This window comes from Astatotilapia calliptera, chromosome 6 (genome assembly GCF_900246225.1).
Source record: "Astatotilapia calliptera chromosome 6, fAstCal1.2, whole genome shotgun sequence".
Lineage (NCBI taxonomy): Eukaryota > Metazoa > Chordata > Actinopteri > Cichliformes > Cichlidae > Astatotilapia > Astatotilapia calliptera.
The window spans coordinates 8,648,202-8,653,678 of NC_039307.1; the positions used below are offsets into that span (position 1 = coordinate 8,648,202).

At 39.3% G+C, this 5,477-nt stretch overlaps 1 long non-coding RNA gene across 1 annotated transcript; it reads right to left on the reverse strand.

Moving 5' to 3' along the window:
- Window positions 1-884: 884 nt before the first annotated feature.
- LOC113023216 (uncharacterized) lies at window positions 885-2,073 on the reverse strand. The gene is made up of 2 exons (XR_003272524.1): window positions 1,802-2,073; window positions 885-1,276 (listed from the first exon to the last, which is right to left on the reverse strand). It is a non-coding gene; the product is annotated as an uncharacterized LOC113023216 (long non-coding RNA).
- Window positions 2,074-5,477: the final 3,404 nt, after the last annotated feature.

Consider the following 5,477-nt stretch of genomic DNA (forward strand, 5'->3'; position numbering starts at 1 on the left):
CTTGCACAGTTCCTACTTGTTTACTCTTAGGACAGTAATCAACATTCTGATAGAGTTTTTATATTCGCATGAGAAACACGAGGGTGAATTGAAAGGCCAGATAGTTCTAAATTGGAATGATATGCCAAGCTTATGTCTCCACGCACAGACAAGGCTAAATAACAAAATGATTGATGCTTGAACGAAGTTCTGCAAGATCATGTGTTTCCACACACAGCATTTCATTTATACAGGCATTTTGCCAGTTTAGCACTGTGTGTACAAAGATAGATAGTTTGAAAAGCAGCAGAATCTCAGATAGTTGGAGTTTTGATTCGTAATATAGGCCAAGAACAAAATTACTGGATCCTACTTTCTAAATAAGCTGAATGTCATCAAGGTCAATGTCATTTTTTCACATAAAAAACACTATACGTCCATGCCCACAGGCAAATCAAAAGCATAAAGCAAGTCGGCATTGTGCTTTTCAGAAAATGTGTTAAAACATCTGAGCAACAAGTCAATTACAAGCAGTGTTTGACTTGCAGAGGTGAAACAGAGGCTATTGTAGTGAAAAAAGTCATGCCCCCTTTTTTAATTGCCCACAATGCTTTGGAAGGCTGATATAGCAGCTAATTTAAATCTATCTAATGTATTCATTTGAATTCATGGGCGTAGCTAGAATTCATTGAAAGAGTCTGGATGACCTTCAGGATTGGTACAACAGCTCAAAATCAATCCAGTCCACTCCATTGTTGCTTGTTAATGCAAACACATACAGCACTTCTTCTGCAATCTAAACAAATAAAAACAAAGAAATAAACTGTAACACCTGCTTAGTATAGTAGGGTTAAACTTATAGACTAGATTCGAGAGGAGTAAAATAAATTTGAGAGAATTGAGTGTTGAACAGCCGGCAGATTTATTACAATGTTACAGTGGTGCAATAACCCAATGTAAACAGCATAGAAAATTAACAGAAGATCAACAGAGAAGAGCGCTCTTTTGAAAATAACAACAAAATAAAATAAAATAAGTAGTCTCTTTAGACCTGACTCCTGATGAGCAGGATATTGGGAGTTCAATGGTTTCCCAGAGAAACAATCCATATGAAGTAAGCAGTTTTTGCTCTTGCTTATCTGAAATCCTGCGATTTGAAGTAATTCAGACTGTAGCTCTACTCCTGCATCCAGAACAGCTGGCCACACTGCTTTTGGATTCGCCAAGAGTTTTCACAGGGTCTGGCTTGCCATCCATATCCAGAACCACTTCAGATCCAGGATCACAAAAAACCAGTCTGCACATACAGTACAGAGCAATAAACAAAATAGTTCTTAACAGTTTTTCTAAATAAAATGAGATCTCATAAAGTTTTCAAAATCAAGTACACTGTTGTTTTAACATTGTTCTGTCTCTATGAATTCCATTTGTATTGCTTTACAGCATTACAATCAATTGTATTTATATACCCCTTTTTAAGGCATATGTAATCACATCATGAAATGTTTGTAACGTAAGTAGTTTTAAATAACTTATTTACACGAATTAACCTATAACTGAAATGACAAAGTGCAGAAAAGGCACTGGACAACATTTATGGCTAAAAGAAAAGTGCATCCTGCATTAGTTTTGCGCATTTGTGAAGATGCCCAATCAAATAGACAATAAAATTAAATACGACATTCCATTTCACACACAATTCAAGTACTCCGACTGGTTTTAGCTTTTTGTTAGACAATACAGAATTCGCACTGTTGCAGTGTTTACCACATGTAAAATTAGCATAAGTTTTCCTGCTAACTTATCATCTCTAGTAACTCACCGGAATTCCCAAGAAACAAATACACGCTCTGCCTGGTTTTGGTCGAGAGTAAAACACATAAAGGCCTCTGAAAAGTACATAACTTTAAGTTAGAGACTGTTGAAAATACTTTATAACACTTATTTTATACCGAAAGACTCGCTGTGTAGCTTGTTAATTGCTCTCTTTTGCCTAGCTTAATGCAGCAACGTGCTTTTGTTGCATTCACTGAACTACGGAAAATCAAAGTGTGTTCAAGGGGTGTCGGAAATAATAATACAAGGTAAAAAACAAGAAAATACTAGTAACCATGTCTATAGGGGTTACAAAACAAAAAATGGAGAATTAGGATTTGATAAGCATTAGGGTGATATAGTTCCAAGAATGCTGTAAAGTAGACTTAATGACAGTATGACAGTATGATTCAGTAAAAAGGACTAGATGTTAGAGTCCCTGATAATGCATTGCTTTAGATGGAGAGACTCTTGAGGGATGGCTGATATGAGGAAAGGCAGCCCAGAAGCTTTACCAGCAGCACACATCGTTGTGTGCCTCAACTTTCGGTCTTTTACCCAGGCTAATCTGCCATTTTTTCTTCCTTGGTTAGGTTTAGGGATTAGAGATCTGATCTAGATTATCATTTTAAAGTCGTCAGTAGTGGACCCTGGATTCATCGGGTGTTTCGGCCATTATCACTAGACACCCTCATCCAAGGAGGCCCTGCCAGGGTTGATCAGGCCCTGGAGTGTGTCACTGGTTTATGTAAAATTCTCTTCTTCTTTCTCCTATTTAGTTTTCTACAGTTTATTTTCTATCTATTCACTGCAACTGAGAAATAATACTTACCTCTTTAGCATTTATGGAGCCTCACTTCTTCAAAGGGATAGAAAAGGTGATGGAGAGAAGTAAGACAAAAGGGGACAAGATGGGAGAGAGCAGAGTGGAGAGCCGGAAGTGGGGATATGGCTTCCCACACCTCCCCGCCGGATCAGGCTGTACACTCTGCCTCCCCACTGCCTCCCAGAAAAGGGGAGATGAGCAGGGTATTTATTTTTTCCTCACGGTTAGCTGACTGCTTTAGCTGCCCAAGTGATGTCAACCCTTTTTAGCCATACCCAGTGACTAGTCCTCTCAGCAGTGTTAGTTAATTCTCTTATAGCTATTAACTATTAACTATGACTATTAAGCCAAAGGAAGAGATGGCCAATAAGGTACATTGGTTATTTATTTAGCTCTGACAAGGTGATTTTTATTGCTGGTACAAGACTCATATACTTTGAGAACAAAACGATGAAACAAAAAGCCACTGCATAACATCTGGATTTAAAAAAAGACAAGAGCACAAAGAGTCAAAGGTCTGTTTTTGAACTGGAGGACAATTATGGCTTAGCAGGAAAACAGCTGAAGTTGAGATGAAGGTCTGCGCTTCGGTTACTAAGGTCATCAGAAGGCAGAGTCAAAAGTGCAGCCAATCCACAGCCAGACATGTGCTCCACTTTAATAGAAGGCGCCCATCCAAAGGTCAAATCACTGGCAACAAAATTTGTCAGAGCTTCATTTAAAATGATTTTTTATATTATGAAAAAAAAAAAGAAAGAAACCACACACAACAGCACAAGACGCAGACATTTTCCAATGTCACATAAGATGGAAATTTTTTAACAAGTTTTGAAAGGGTCAGACGCGTCAGACTTGTCTGGACGGAGACACTCGAGGAGGAGTGATCTCTAACAGAGATCTTTTCATTTCTACAGTTTAACCCTCTCAGGCTCAAATTAAACTTTTTGTTGCTAATGCACAACCAAGTCCTGCAGTGGTACTTCTGAGTAAAAAAAACTCATAAAATATGTATGTGGGGTAATCAGGTTGTTAGTGTTTAACTGTTGCAAATCTGCAACGCCTGCCTGGAGAGGGTTAAGTGCTCTTTGGAAGACAAGATAAGATAAGATAGAACTTTATTAATCCCTCAGGTGGGTTCCTCTGGGAAATTCGACTTCCAAAAAGCACAGCAACGACCGAAGTTACAGTTACAGAATTGTTAGATATATATATATATATATATATATATATATATATATATATACACACACACACACACACACACACACATATATAAATACAGAGACAAATATAAATAAAATATACAAAGGGGATAAATAGAATAAATAGGAATAAAAAATAAAAATACAAGTGAATTGCACATTTCAAGTATTGAGTCTATTGCACTGTTGACTATTTACAAAAAGTATTGCACAAGGTATTGTACAGTGAGGTGAAGAGGCACTACAGCTTAGTTGTTCCCCCCTCCTTTGTCCTCCTGTTTCCCCTCCCTCTCCCCTCCAGAGAGGAGTTAAACAGTTTGATGGCGTGTGGGACAAAGGAGTTTTTAAGTCTGTTAGTTCTTGTCTTTGGGAGAAGCAACCTGTCACTGAACAGACTCTTCTGGTTGTTAATGGCTGTGTGCAGAGGATGCCCAGCATTGTTCATAATGTCCATCAGTTTCTTTAATGTCCTTTTCTCTGCCACTGTCACCAGAGTGTCCAGCTTCATGCCGACCACAGAGCTAGCCCTCCTGATCATGAGTCCTTCTTTGCTGTGCTGCTCCCCCAGCACACCACAGCATAGAAAAGTACTCCAGCAACCACCGACTGGTAAAACATCCTCAGGAGCTTCCTGCAGATGTTAAAAGACCTCAGCCTCCTGAGGAAGTACAGTCGGCTTTGGGCTTTTTTATACAGGTGCTCTGTGCTCTGTGTGGCAGGCTTTTTGTAGATGGTCGATTAAATTGTTGTCTATGGGGGCACGGTTTAAAACCTTCAGAGTACATTTCATAACCCACAGATAAGAGTAAAGTGGTCTTTTCTACTGGTTTACACTTTTAACCATTCACGCTTCCCTTGCATGCAGACAGCACTAATGTCCTTGGAATTTATCCATTTCCCATTTGTAGCAAAAAAGCAGCAAAAATAACCAAGAAGGGCACCAGTAGATCCTCTGATGTAAGCAGTAAAAGTGTTTACATAAATGTTACTGAAACAACTGTTTGAAAAAGCAAGATGTATTTATTACCACACCCATCTGCAGCCAATGGACAGGTTTTTTAATCTTCGAATTGCACTATACTGCACTTAAAATAGAGAAAAGATGAGTCACTTCAGCGAAGGAGTGGAGGCAGCGTTTTAGTCTTGTTCAAAGAAAAGCAAGCACAAAGTGTAGAACATAATGTGGAGAAATGGCTGTGATGTTTGTTTATGACAGATGATGTTTTCTGTTTAATAACCAGAGAGGCATGAGTGAATCATAAAGATGAAGCCTCTCTCACCCTTGTAACTGAAGTATAGGAAGGAGGGTGATACTGAAAAGCACACTCATCTGTGATGACTTCAGCTTTTGGACTAAATACTAAACAACCTCCAAACTCACATGTATTCTTAATGATTTATTACCCAGGTGTTGCCTTATCTCCATATCCATGACACTGGTTCAGCCTGCCGTAAATAACCTTGTGTCCTCTCATTAGTAGGACAGCCATGTCTCCCTTTGGCCTCGTTGGCACATACCCACACACAAACACACACAATCCCCTGTGAGACCTGGCCAGCCATCACCATCATAAATCCATGGGACGCACAGTCTGGCAGCGAGGGCTGGGCAGCTAATTATCCAGACACGAAGAGCTGGGCATGGAGGTGACCCA